Here is a 16,198-nt window from a genome sequence, read left to right as displayed (position 1 = left end):
TACAAACAACAGGTACTTATGGATCAGGGGGGGAGATGAGGGGAGGAGGGAGGCTCTGCTAAAAAATTATGAAGTCCCGACAACAAAAGTTTGTTATTATAAATGTAGTGTTATTCAAACAGTGATTCTGTACATATTACAAATAATGATCATGCACGTTAATGCTGCCATCAGTGCTGTGCACATTGCTTATATGTAAATGCTTGCCAGCTGATGTGGCACATAATGCTGCCATCAATGCTGTGCGCATTATTAAGTTAATGCTTGCCGGCTGATGTTGTGCATTTGAATGATGCTGCCATCAATGCTGTGAGCATAATAAATGCTTGCCAGCTGATGTTGCGCATCTTTTATTTATGATTGTTGTAACATGTGCATGTTCTCATTAACAAAAAAAATGTTGTTTGCACATTGGAAATTGTTTATGTACAGAGTGTTATTTTATATTATGCAGGTCATGAAAGTATCTTCACTGAGGATAGCATTTAGAAGCAATATTATATCTAAAATACCTGCATGCACACAAATGCATGATCGAAGCAGAAACATTGTAGATGCTACCATTATCTTTATGAGTTAGCATATCACATTCATATTTATACAGGTACTTATGTGGCACAGGGACTACAATGTTGTGTTATAGAGTGAGGTTTGACTTGTAATGAGACTCAAAAGGTGAAGGGAACATTCCTCTGTGTGAGCTGCTGCAAGATATCTTGTTAATGGTTTGTAATGTATGTTTGTAACAAACACATGGTATATCATGCATATACATGTTCATGTTTATCACTGTGAGTTGTACATGTAGTGGATTATTGGTGCATTCTTGTACTTGTAGTGTTTGATGATTATCATGAATGCAATTATATTTTCATGTAAAGGAAGTATAATGGAGTTAGAAGGAATCCAAAAGCAGATGTGATTGGTGTGATTATTGTTTGTACTATTGTTATTTATAGGAAGTGTGTTTGCATTGCTTGCTTTTTGTATGTTATGATATGCTTTACAGGTAATGACAGCTGGTAAGGATTTGATGATTGAGCAATAATTGGATGGAATGTGCAATATAACATTAACAATAGTTGTAACATTATTATGGCCCTGGAGTTATAGTTAGTATTAAAAATGTAATGTTGGATTTATAAATGTCATTTATTTTAGTAAGTTATAAATGACAGCACTGTGCATGTTTATGTATGTAATCAGTATGTCCATCATAATGATTATTAGGTAAGATTATTTTTTTTAAATCATGCATTACGATAGTGTGAATTTCTTTCCAGAAATATTGCAAGAAAGTAAAGGGATTAAGCATTATGTCTTATCAAACAATTGGCATTACTAATGTATTGTCATCCTGGCTTAACGCTGATGTATTTTTTATTGACAGTTTCATTATTTTGAGCATCTATTATAATAGTGAAGTAGATATAGCAAATAAAAGTTATAGTTCTTTGTTATGCCTTTGCCAGCTCTCCTTTGTAGATTGGTATACTATTACGGAATATAAAGATAACATTAAGTACATCATAGTAAAGACTTACAATTTGTCTTTTTACAGCCCTCAGTTGGGCTATTATCTGCTGCCTTTGCTGTTGAAGCAAAGGCAGTCCAGGGCTCCTCCAGGAGGGAGCACGGGTGCCACTTCAGAAGGGAACACTGGCAGGCCTCTATCTACTGGAGGTGGTGGGCCTCCAGCTCTTGGGATGGGGATCAGGAGTGCTGGAGGTGTTGGTGGTAATGGTGGTGGTGGTTGAGGCCTTCCATCTCCAGCTACTGGCAGTGTTGGAGGAGGATGAACTATATGCCCATCGCCAGCATTATCCATTTTATAATATGCTGCCAAAAAGAAGAAAATATATTAATAGCTAATTTGTGACCATAATTGACAAAAGGTACCTCATGGCGGATTTTTTAATGCATCATTATAATGAAAAATATCCACCTGTGAGTACTCTATTTGACAACCATTGTTTCTATAAGTTACATAGTAACTTTTTACATCCTCTGGAGTCATTTCATGATAAATAGAGCTCAAGAAGTTGGATTTTTAAGGCTGTAAAGACCAATTTTCGTATCCGCCATAAGGTACCTTTTGTCAATTATGGTCACATTTAATTTGTAACTAAACTGACTTCAGTGCTTCTTTAAAATAGAAAGTTGTAGTAGTTAGGAGCAAAATGGCAAATGAGTCAGAATGTAAACTTAAACAGTTTCAGAACATAAAATAGATCTTGGTATTGGTCAATAATGATGAATAATTGAGCTAGGCTATGAATATAATTAATGACTCAAAAATTTAAAAAAATTAAAAAAAATTAATACTATGATAAAAGTATTTAAAATGTGATAAGTCTTCTTATAGTTCTTGTTTCAAAATTCTTTTCATCCCGTAATGAACTGAAAAATAACGAAAAGTTGTCATTATTAATAAAAAGGATTATTACTTTTTTAATAATGATGAAAATTATGAGCTAGGCTATAATGAATAAGTCATAAATTGAAAAAAATTAAATTATAAATTTCTTATTAATAATTTTATAATTATTAATATAAAGGATTATTAATTAATAAAATGTAATTAAAAGTTTGAAACAAGTACTTAAAAAAATTTCTATTAAATAAGAAAAAGTAGGGTTGTCAAAAAATAAAAGAAAAAAGGGCTTTGAGTTCAACCATAATAATAATTAATATTTCCATTAATAATTATAAACGTTACTTATTAAAAAATAATAATTCATAAAAATAGTATGACGATTTCAAACCCTACTTTGCAGAATTTTATATGGAGCATTGTTTCCTTTAAAATGACAAATTTTAATGAAACATTCATAACCAAACTGATTAAGTTCCAGCCTACACAACTGTGACGAGTCCAATTACAATTCTTGTACATTAATATTTTAATTTTTAGATATTGTACTGAATCACAAACATTAAAGAATGCAATGGCCAAATAATTACTTATAATTTAGATGTTTAAATTGTCATGACAGTAATTTATTCACTCAATACTGGCTGAAAAGTTTAATTTATATATAACAAAATAATTAATTATCATCATAGAAATGTAGTAGAGCAATCAATAGATACAAAGGCATTATTATTATTAAAAATCTATTTCTGCCTATTATAATTTTCTGTGAAGTAGGGTTTGAAATTTTTGTACTATTTTTATGAATTATTATTTTTATCAATTAATGTTTATAATTATTAATTGAACAATTCATTATTATTATAATTGAACTCAACTCCCTTGTTTCTTTTATTTTTTGATGACCCTACTTTTTCTTATTTCTTAGAAACTTTTTTATTTACTTGTAAAGTTCTGGATAAGGCAAATGATTAGAATCTATACCAACCTCATTTAAAGTTTCTATCTTTTCTAATGGAAGGGGTAAATAAAACATTGCACCTTTAAGAGCCTTCAAAGAATTATATGTAGGCACTTTTAAGGTGATTGTGCCTAGCCTTACAATTGTCTAAAATCACTTGGCCCTCTGTATTAACTGGCAACTTAAAGGATCCAAATTTTCCAATTCTTTGGGTAGCGGCTCACACCTTAACCCATTGAGTACACAACGTGCTGGAACTTAATTTTTCCTAATAATAGGTTTACAATGATTAGAAATATACATAACTTTATTTTAATGCTGTAGGATCATTCTCCCTAATGTAATCTAATAGCGTATTTCAAACATCGCTATCTAAATTTTTAGCTTCAGTGACACTCTTTTTCATAAAAGTCTCTCACAGCTACAACAAGCATTAACAGCATGATCAGACAAAGCTTTTTTAAATTTATCAATAGCATCTGAATACTGAAAAAAGTACAGTATCTAAGTTTGGTAAACTAAATGGGTCTTCTTCACCATCATTTATAGCATAATACACATGATCAAATTCAGTCACATCAGCTTCATTAACTTCAAAATTCATCAATTGTGCTAAATTACCATCAGCAAGGGACGAATCAATAACATCTATTGTTCAATGGGCATTTCTAGCAACATAAAAGTGTTTCAAAAGGCATCTCAACAAAGGATAATGAACAGATGCATTACGCAAAATACGCAGCATACTTTTACACTCAGTATAGTTACTACACGATAGGATGGCCTATCCTTTTACAAACAATTCCTGAATATTTTACATATTTTTCAACCCCATTTTCATCGTTTTTAACAATTACCGTTACATTTGGATTATCACAGAAATCACATTCATGCACTTGATCTATTTCTTCGACATGTATGAATTTTGTCATAATTATGATTATTAGGACAATTATCACTTGCATCTATATGCTTCCTCAATTCTTTCATGGGCTCATCAAAATATCTAACTGCAATAATGGAACTAACATCATTTTCTAATAAAGGCTTAGACCTGTTTGTACAGCACCACTTGAGGGTTGGCTTTCTCTTATTAGTATACGTTCTATTACTATCATCAAAATTGTCACATTCTTCTACTCTGTCACTACATGATACGTCAACAATCCCTGCTACATAACAGATGCCTTTTGTATCAACAGGGATTGCAATTGGACTATCTAATGGGCTATCAAAATCATTAAGATATAAATATGCTTATTCATAAAAATAAGGCTCACTATTCTTCATGTGACATTTTTCACCAAAATTACTAAAGTTAATTCACTTCAATTTCCTAATGCTATTTGCTTCTTCCTTTGTACCATACTTTCTTTAATGGATTGCTTATTCCTTTGTTTCTGTATTTTTAGAAATGCACTCATGCAAGAGAAGCCGCGATTTGTTATCCAGTGCTTTATAACAAGCTGCAGCAGTACATCACACTCTTCGCTGCAACAATGCTCCAGTGATACTGCACATCATTCTCAAGTAATTCCTGCATCAATTTATCTTTTCCATTCAAGACATCTTAAATGTTTGCGAAGTTCAAGTTCAATTGATACCACAGAAACAGTGGCTCGGTGTGGTCATAGGCATGGTTTTGTCGCACTACCTGCTACCTCATGGAAAACAAAGATTGAAAGTGAAAATTGCTACTATTATAGGCTAGTTTCCTATCCCATTCCTGCTTCTTCCCGAGCTGCTGATCTATATTTGAGCATGCATGACCACACCAAAAATTTGCAGCACATGCTTCTTTAATTAACCAAATGGCAGCATGCTGGTAAGATGGCTTTATTGAGCAGTCACAGTATCACTTCTTTCTTACTTGAAGAATGAGCTGATGGGACATGGACCTGTGCATAGACTGTTGCAGTAGATTGGTGTAAAAATTATCCCTGTAGCACCAACTGATACTGAGATACACACTGACAACTGGATTGGCAGGACTAACTTTCTTGATGATGATGATGAAAAAAGGTGGCTGAAGAAAACAGCTCATTTGCCGATATTTGGTTCTCTCTTAGACAAGGTCTAAAGCCACGATATGTGTACCAATGGAGTCCTCTGGTCAAGATAAAGTCCTCTAAGTTTGGTAAGCATAGGAGCTCTTATTTCCAGTATAGTAAGGCTGCAAAAGTCGTGGCAGCCATTTTGTTTGAAGGTGAATCCTATAGTAACGCTACCACATTAATAATACGAATGTATGAGACTTCTAATTAAATTTTATGTAGTTAATTTGTTAGAGTTTATGGAAATGCCGGAAAGACACCACAACATGCTGTGACTTATGACGGTATTCTTAGGGTTTATGTGTTGATCAGAAATTCGGCTAAACTACATGTAATCAATTTTCCTGGAAGAATACTGGAATGAACTGTTACGAAATTAAGTTTCTACTATGCAGTACATCTGAAAGGCCGGTATACTTAGAGGATGCGGAATTATGTGAAGGGCTTTGTGTCACAGCATGTGCTGAAACAACATTTAACATGTGGCGATTCTACCTGCCTGCCTTACATTAAAAAAATGAAGCCTATGTCTGACTGGTGTGCCACTTTTAAAGAGATAAGTGGACTGATTATAAGTGTTACCATGTAAGCAGTTGAAAGGATAACTAACGTATGTTAATACTGAAATAAAACTAGTACTATATGTATCATTTTCAGGCAATGCAAAAGGCACTAGATCACAGATGTCTTGTTAAAATGTAAGAGGAGCACCATAAGGATGTATTAAATGAAGCAGATTTATTTTAAAAGTGATGTAACAATTAATTAAAATTCCTGACTAACAAGGGCATTTGCAATGTTAAATACTGTCATACATTATAGCATTGATTATGCTCGACAGGTGACATTTTATGATATCAAAGTGTATCTAGCTTACTTACTTTACTTAAGGTTCAATATCCTTTAAGTCCACAACCAGCAGGTCCAATTTACTTTCTTACTCCCAGGAAATGTGGTATATTTGGAGCAGGTTGATTTTTGATCATTAAAAGATTTGACACTGGTAAGGGGACAAATCCTGTCATCGACATGGTACATTCTTATTTGAAGAGCCAGGCCTTGACTCAGTCAATATCTACTTCAATGCTGACAACTGCAAAGGGCGAAATAAAAACTATACGGTTATTCAAGTAAGTACAATGAATGAGAAATAATGTAACATTTTAAATGTGTTTCTTTATTAATTTCAGTACCTTAAATGGAGAGTAATGACAGGAATTAATGTGTCCAACTCCATATCTATTCAGCCAGTTGTAGAGCTATGAATACTACTGCTGCAAATGCTATTACAAGCATTCCTCAAGCTCATTTAAATGGCCAAGACTCAGTAGCACTCACTGTTCCAACTTTAAAACGCTGGTTGTTATGCCAGGGTTCTTCTAAAAAGTGTAGAAAATCTGATTTATTTGCACTGTGAGTCAAGTATTAAAATGAAATCTATAAGTTCTAATGATGCATTCGTGGAGTTACCAGCATACATTGATATTGGTTGGTACAGACAAATCATAGATCCACAAGAAGTGTAACAGTCAGTACTAGACCAGCAAGAGCCTACCACTAGTACTACCACATCATGTTCACCTTCACAAGTCCTGAATTGGCAAGATATCAAAAATTATGCAGCCATCATAAATTTCATGAATGCTCGGATTATTGACTATTTTGTTCTTAGGACAGCCGTTGATGGTGTTCCTGTGTTAGATTTGAAATCAATGAATATATCAGCACTGAACTTATATAAGTGTGGACACATACAGAAGATCTAGGCTTGCATATAAACAACAAATACATTACTGTATTTACAAGCAATTTGCCTTCCACAAATGAAGAAAGATGGGATGTATTCATTGAAATGCAGCTCAATGATACCCATTTCAAAATACTAGGTGAAAGCTGCAGATGTCGAGCTAGACGTTGGCCAAAAGCAAGTTGCAAGCACATTGCTTCTCCGTGCAATGCTTTGGATGACTTTAGCAAGCTAGGGACTCACCTAGACTTTCAATCCATCACAGACCGCCTTCCAACATGAAATCAACCTAGACCAAAAAAGATCCAGCTATTACCTGTTGCAGGATTTTGTATAGAAAGGAGTTGCTGCCACCATCCAAGCATTCGCATGACCATTGCTACTTCCTAGTATTTGGGCTTTGTTAACAGCAGATGATTGTTTCACAACATGAATGAAGTCATTCAATGAGTCCACCTCTGCAATATTGAACTTTTGCTTTTAAAATCCAAAGCATGAGTCTCTCAATAACCAGCCTCATTGATATAAGGAATGCTAGAGCACCTGACGCTCATAGATCAGTTTCTATCAGACTCCAGATCAACAAAAATATCCCAAGAAGGGATGTGTAGAAATCTGACAACATTCCAAAAAGATAAAATGATACATTAACGCTCACTTTACTTGCTAGGTAGGCATTCAATACACTGCCATGTACAATGTTATTATTCATATGGCTCATTGCTATATATTTAAATAGAACAGGGCATATTATTATGCAGTACAGCAGGTATGTATTTTGGAGAAAATTTTACAATTTGGTCACTATTCAACATTTTGCAGATTTAAATTTTGCCATTTCTTCATTAGAGATTCATTAATTATTATTACTGTGCATACCCATAACAACGTGTTTATATAAACACATCAAACTAATTATGGATTCCTATGAAGTAAAGAGCTGTGTATGAAGATACCATATCTACAAGGATATATGGACTCCATCTGTTGGTCAGTCTCTGATTTGTGAAAGAAAGATTAACAATCCTGAAGACCTTTATACTGTTGCTATTATTTCCTGCTGTATGGTACTAGAAATACTTGCATTCCTATCAGGGTCAGAATAATTTTGGTGTGCTGTTACAATTATCTGTCCTAGGCTTGCCTTATCCTGTGCCAACTGTGCTATATGAAAGACTCCCAATGAATTAAACTGATAGCTCTTCCATTGCATGCATATTTATTTGCAACATCATTTAATACTACTGAATCAGTTGTTCCAGCTGTGAAATTAACTATTCCTGACATAGTGCATTTGAAGTCCATCTGATGTGTATTATCTACCCCCCCCCCAACAGCTAAATGCAGTTTTGGCAGTGGTACTCTTGCCTAAACTGTGCAATTATAAAATATCTAATAAAATTAATTACCATTTTCAGTTGCTTTGCTGAAAAGTAATGCTATCTTCACTGCCGCTTAAAATTTTGCAACCAAAGTGCTAGATGCAATTTCAACAAATGAGTTTAACAAATAGTATGGTATTGCCTTCTTCAGTGAAACAAGGTCAAAAATGCCTCTAATAAATACATGTGTATAAATTTGTAGGACATTTCTATTAGTACTGTATGATACTAGTTTATTTATTTCAGCTCATGAATGCATGCATGCTTAGTAAAATACACTTCATGAACCATTTAACAATAGGTTTTTTGAGTTTGTAAAGTAGAGTGGCTTAGCTACGGAAATAAATACTGCAGATAGATAACCACAGCTACTATTCAGCTGCCTTTTGTGTCATATTATATGTTGCACTACTTAAAGGTGAAAATGGGCTGTATACAGTAAGCATGCATTAGCACATCTATAATATTAACCTTATTGTTTACAGGTAATGCAACTGAAAATGCAGCAAAGATTGCTCATGTACATCCTAGTCATACTGCTGTGCCTCTTTAGCCAAAAGATTACCAGCTTATTATTTGTCTGTCTGGTATTAGTGCCAAGATCTTGCTGTTCTCCTGTTGGCCAAATGACGTTACCGATGCCTAATGCCTTTGCTTGTTTTGAACTACTTGCAACAGTAAAAAATAGAGTGCCCCCAGGTGTCATCACAGCTGTGCATCATAACAAATTGCATACAAGGCACAACACAGCTAGCCCTCCTAGTGAAAGTGCCTAAAGAAAGGGCATCTGTATTGTTGATATAGCAGTAGTGAAAAGTTTGGCATTTTGACAGCCATTTCATAAATTAAGCGTCAGCCATTTTGACGCATTTTACGCATGCTCAGTGCCATGTGGGCACAAATTCGCCAAATAAAAATCTGCCAAACATCTAAATTTGCTAAAAATCTAAATTTGCCAAACATCTAAATTTAGCACTTCGCTAATTCTCCAGTATGTCTCTTTTTTGTCTTCCAATACTCGTGGTTCTAAAAATAAACTAGTTTTTTTCTGTTAGTCACTCTAATCGTTTTCATCACTTATACTTTAATCAAATCACAAGACTTTGGAATACTTTGCCGTATATTGACTTAGATGATGTAATTAAGAGGAAACTTTAGACTATTTTTTGGAATCATTTTTTAGTTAACTTTGATAGTTTTAATGTATGTACTTTTCATTTTTTGTGTCCCTGTTTTTCTTGTCATTTGTCTTAGTTTGTCCTTTTGTAACTTTATTAGTAACGCGATAGCGTTACTAAGTAGGGTTCAGCCCCAAACAAAATGGCTGCTACGACTTTTGCAGTGGGAAAACGAGCTCCTATGCTTACCAGACTTTATAGAGGACCTTATCATGACCAGTAGACTCCATTGGTACCACTATCGTGGCTCTAGGCCCTGTCTAAGAGGAAATTAAAAAATCGGCGAACTAGCCATTTTGTTCAGCCAACTTTTTTCATCATCGTCATCATCTTCATCATCATCATCAAGTCCTGTCAATCCAGTTGTCGGTGTGCATCTCAGTATCAGTTGATGCTACAAGGATAATTCTTACACCAATCTACTCCAACAGTCTATGCGCTGGTCCATGTCCCATCAGATCATTCTTCAAGTAAGGAAAAAGTGATACTGTGGCTGCTGGATAGAGCCATCTTTGCTGCATGCTGCCATTTTGTCAATTGAAAACTCATGTGCTCTAAAATTTGGGAGTGGTTGCGCATGCTCAGATCTGCAGCTCTGGAACAAGCAATTTATTTTTATTACGAAGCTATGCTTGGAATGAACAACTGAAATACTTTAGTGGAGGTTTTCAGCTAAAAGAAGATATTAATTTTACATCTTACTGTTGTATCAAGTGTGTGATTTTATTTTATTTAAAAAAACAAACAATTAATTGATGTTATGATATGCAATGATAATAATTGACAAGACTGGAAGAACAGTCAGGAATAGCTGCAACATTGCAAGGAAGATGGACACTCTCAGCTCACAGCTTTTTGAACAAGGATTTGTGTCAAGACTAGTATTAATTTAACTTGTCATCAGGACAGTTGATATTCCTTCAGCACGTCTATTCAATGGTCTCTCATAAATGATGTAAAATCATAACAATGATGAGGGGCGTATCTAGGAATTGGAGAAGGAGGGTGCTGAGGGCGCGTGAAGTGCGCCGTGATTTTGGCCACACCCACTTTTACGGCGGTAAAACGGCCTTTTCCTGCATTTTTGACAATTACGGGTGGGGCCAAGATCATTTCAAGCATACTGCTTTGTTACTGGTACTTCTGATTGCTCCTTAAAGCACTGGAAACTGCTGAAATCATGATCAGGGGGCTAGATAACTTTGCTAAGAGGCTTGGTAGTGATGCAAGAGCCCAGGACTTTAGTAATTTTTTCTGAGCCCAGCCCTGAGGGGGGTGCTCAAGCCCCCTCAGCCCCCCCTAAATACGCCTCTGATGATAATAATAATAAAGAAAATTGTTGTTTGTGTAAAATCAACAAGCATCACAATGACAACTAAAGAAATATTAAAAAAAAATCAAAACAAACAAGAACAAAAAATTTATAAAAAAGTGAAGTAGGATTCCGAACGACCAACAAAATTACTAAATGAAAATCCTAGTCGTGACAAATTCTACTCTACATTGCAAGGTGATCCATATTTCTTACATAACATTGAAAGTACAATGTAGAGTAGAATTTGCATCACAAGTAGGATTTTCATTTCGTACTTTTGTTAGTCGTTTGGAATCCTACTTCAACTTGTTTTTTTTAATTTTTTATGTTCTTATACATGTATATGCATTATTTTTTTCTTTTTATTTTATTTTATTTTATTTGCTTGTGTCAGGATGTCAGCAGTCCTTGTTGGTAGTCCTACAGGTTGGTTTTTACATTCTGTGAAACTTGATAATAATAATAATAATAATAATAATGAATTAAAACCCATCCAAAATTTTCCGCTCTTCTGTGGTAGCTCCAAACTTCCTTTAGTCTAAACTTTTATCGTTGTTTTGTGCATCATTACAACTTTTGTTATATTTCTGCATACTAACCTACTTGGGTAAGAATTAATTTTTTTAACAAAGCTCCCAGACAAAATTTGCCAAAATTAACTTTTGACTGATGACAGCTGTGGTATACTTTTTCACACTAAAGATGAAGTTCAAGACCATATATCAATGTCTTATTGTGAAGTACTATATATCAATGACTTATTGCGTCGTAAAGCTTAAAACAATTTGAGTCACTTTAGAACACTGAAGTAGAAGGTGTACAAAGGGAGAATGGAAACATTTGTGACCATAATTGACAAAAGGTACCTTATGGCGGATTTTTTAATTCATCATTATAATGAAAAATATCAATCTGTGAGTCCTCTGTTAGTCAACCATTGTCTCTCAAAGTTACATAGTAATTTTTTTCATGCTCTGGAGTAATTATATGATAAATGGAGCTCAGGAAGTTGCATTTTTAAGGCTATAAAGACCAATTTTCCTATCCGACAAAAGGTACCTTTTGTCAATTATGATCACATTTCATCTTAAAGAGGAGAGAAGAGTTTAAGATGGATATTGATAAACGACAGTCATCGTCATGTTACCAACATATTAACATATTGCCTAAAGACTGTAAGATGCAAGGTGAGATACAAAATTCAATTATCATTTTTTGATTTAATGGAATAATTCAACATTTAGTACATTTAGCGTAATGATTGTGATAGTGATCATGCTTTACGCTTCATTGCATTAGACTATCAATTTGTAAATAACACTATAGCTGATATTATTCCCATTCGGAGTGTCATAAAGAGGAAAAGGGGAATTAAGTGGTAACAAAGCCAGCGCTGGTGATGTGTGGCAGAGGTACATTTTAAAAACTTTTCCTGATAAATCATTTCATTTCCGCATTTTAGACTCAAATCTCACGCACCATTGTTGTCACAATAGTCCGAACCTGCAGTGAACGAATTTAAGTCATAATTCTTAGATTGACATACATGACAATTTGGTCTGGTAGATAAATGAGATAATGCATCCTTGCAGTCATCATCACTGAAGGATTACGGAGAATGAAATAATTTAAAGTAATCCTTAATGATCCAGCCCAGATATATTGCATCATCCGTTGTTCCTGAAAAGCACATACAGAGCTAGCAATTGTAGCAAGTAGCAAAAACACACTCCACGTCCTGATAGTTGTTCTTAATAAAATGCTCAATCATAAATGGTAGTAAACAAATGACAGTGTTCATTTGTGAAGTTTATTAGAAATAAATAGTCAAGAGATGCATGCAATAGAGGAATTATTATACCTTATAGTTTGATCACGTATACATTCTGTTTGTCCTGAATGGGTAATGGTTTGGTGTCATTCTCTGAGTATCTACAATCATTATGACTGTATAGCATTAATAAGTTGTTCTATTGTAAAATAACTCTTGATCATTTAAGATAAAAGATGCATTAAGTGGAAGTTAGCCACACCCATAAAAACTGTATGCATTGCATCAAACAATAAACACTTTGTCATGTCAAATCTATGCAGCTTCATGAATAGACTCCCATTGATTCCGTATTTTGCAGAATATGTTCTGGCACTAGATGTGTCAGGCTCAATCAACGTAATGCAATACATAAAATCCTTAATTTAAGTAATGATGTCTTTCCAATATAAAACTAATATATAAGTGTAATATTAATTATTATTTTCTTAAAACAGTACCTTTGTTTGAACTTTCTCCTTTGTGGCCATGCAAGCCCTACATTTGCATAGTGCAAAAGCAACACCCTCTTTAAAGCAACCCATGAAATTACTAGCTGGAACATCAGCTAATGAGCACAAAACTGCACAATAAGTACCATCTTGTAACTCAATATTGCATCCAGATTCCTATAAAGTGTTATTCTATTATTATAATTATTTAATAAAGCATGATTATTCTTACATGAAGAAAGCTTCTCAATGTTGTTTGTGAATGGTCCCAGTAAAGATTCAGACCCATTGTCCTTTGTCACTGGAAAAACTGGAAAAAAATCCCAAAAATTATAATAAGCAACCTATTATGTATTTCAATATTGCTTTAATGCATTAAGAATGTTGGTTTCTAAATCATTTTATGTACTCCACTTCTTGATCCCGAAGGGTTGGCAACTTCAATGTCGTCACAATAAAGTATGAACTGGAGTGCATTAGGATGTGCCCTAAATACAGTAAGTTCGTTAAAAAATTTGCCATCACAATAGTCTTCCATTATGCTGTCAGTACTGGAATGGAGTTTCATTGTTTCTTGTCTTACAGGGTAAAAATTAAGTAATGCCTAGAATGTAAGTACTTACATAAAATACTGGTTGTGAACACATACATTCTTACCAAATAAAGCCTACTGTAGCACCATAGTGTTTCACTTGCATTAGCTTTTTGTTATCATTAACAATGTACTATTCCCATCACTGCCCCATCAATACAGATGATAGATCCATATTACACGTAATAAGTTTACATACGCAACATTTTTACTATGTAGTTCAATGCTTCTATGTAGAAACGCTCCCTATTTTATCTGCCATCAAAAAGAGATCTTAGAGTTCATGTTTCTGATATATCTTGATGTAAAGTAGGTGATATAGTAATTAAATGATTAGCTAGTGTGTCTCAAAGTCGTACGTCAATTCTCCTTGAAACCTATTCAACTAAAGCTTGTGATGACAAAGTTCATGAACACTGCAATTATTCTGAGACATAGAACGAGTGCATTGCATTAAGTGTAATACACCAGCCATCTTGTTAATATACTCAGGATGAGACGTAACCATAGGATTGTTTGTAATTGAGACTCCGCTGTCATTATGGTCAACTTGAAGTAAATCATTCTCTTTCTCAGCATTTTCATTGTCTATATTTCATAGTGCATTTTCATACCTAATGAGCCTTAGGAGATCTAACAGACATCATTTCAGTTTGTGTAATCAGCGTTGACGCTTTTTATTGAATCTCATTTCTTGAACTCTTGTCCACAAAGTCTACAGGTTACATGAAATCTTGGATCACCACCAGGAAACTCTTCAGATGTTTCATTAAAGTAACACTCATAGCAAAGAACAGCACACCCCATTGCTGCTATAAGTCAAAGCACTAGTCTGAAGCACTTGTATCTTGGGGGGCCAGTTTCCATAGCAATATGTGGGTGTACTACGGCTGTCGGCTGGATGGACTGTGAGGCTGTCTTTTAATTTTCTTACTGTGTTTTAAGTGTTTTTTCTTAACATCAGCTTGTCTTCTTATTTTTTTGAACAAGTGAGAAGGTATCTCTTGATAATGAGTTTCCAAATGATGTTGTTGATAATTATTTTAGCTGGTAAGTCAAGAAATCTATGTTCGAGTATTTTGTCATACAGTGTTGCCATATTGTCATTAGTAAGCCGCGTCAACAATTTTGAGAAATTTAGCTTCTTGGTTAAAACACGTGGCTAGAGAATGAGGCTAAAGAAGCTAGTGAAAGATACACTTAAAGCTAACTCCTACACTAATGCTGTGGTCACAGATATGCCATGTATGAATTCACAAGCTACTGGTGAGAATCATTTACATTGACAGTAGATTCAATATTTTTATTATTACTAGTTTATATGCACTTCATTTGTTTTCATTTAAGCCATAAGATGCACAAAAATTAAAAGAACTTTATTAATGCGGTAGCGTTACTAAGTAGGATTCACCCCCAAACAAAATGGCTGCCACGACTTTTGCAGCCTTGATATAGCGGGAAAACGAGCTCTTTTGCTTACCAGACTTCTTAAAGGACTTTATCTTGACCAGACGACTCCAATGGTACCCATAGCATGGCTGTAGACCTTTTTTAAGAGAAAAATCAAAAATCTGCAAACCGGCCGTTTTGTTCAGCTACCTTTTTCATGATCATCATCATCAGGAAAGTCTTGTCAATCCAGTTGTCGGTCTACATATCGATCTTGCCTGGCAAATTCTTACACCATTCAGGGTATGCACAGGTCCTTGTTCCCTAGAATCATTCTCCAAAAAAGGTACAGTGACTGTTGGATCGCACCAGCTTACCTCATGCCGCCATTTTGTTAATTAAATAAAGAAGCATGTGCTGAAAGAATTTGGGCGTGGTCGCGCATGCTCCCATCTACTGATCTCAGAACTGGGAACAGCAAGTAATCTTTTACGTAGCTAGGCTAGCTATGCTTGCAATCAAGTTGCAATACTTAGTGGAGGTTTCCCTAAGAGAAGGTATTAATCTTGCATATATCAAGTGTGTAATGAATTATTTTATTTCAAAAACACAACAAAATTAATTAATGCTTATAATACTAGTGATAATATATTAATATGAACTTGACAACAGGAGGAACCTACAGGAATAGCTATAGGATTGCTAGGAAGATAGAGCTTCTTTAACAAGGATTGACATCAAGACTATAGTATTTGTTTCACTTGTCATCAGTATAGTGATATTCCTTCATATCTATTCAATTCAATCAGTGCTGTCCCTCATAAATGCTCTAAAATCATAACAATGACAACAATAATAAAGGAACTTATTGTTTGAGTAAAATCAAAAAGTATCACAATGGTAACTGAAAAATATAATTATGACAAAATTAACACAAACAATAG

The sequence above is a fragment of the Amphimedon queenslandica genome, unplaced genomic scaffold, assembly GCF_000090795.2.
Source record: "Amphimedon queenslandica unplaced genomic scaffold, v1.1 AMPQUscaffold_13376, whole genome shotgun sequence".
Lineage (NCBI taxonomy): Eukaryota > Metazoa > Porifera > Demospongiae > Haplosclerida > Niphatidae > Amphimedon > Amphimedon queenslandica.
The sequence above is the reverse complement of the archived record's forward strand: the minus strand, read 5'-3'. Positions refer to the sequence as shown.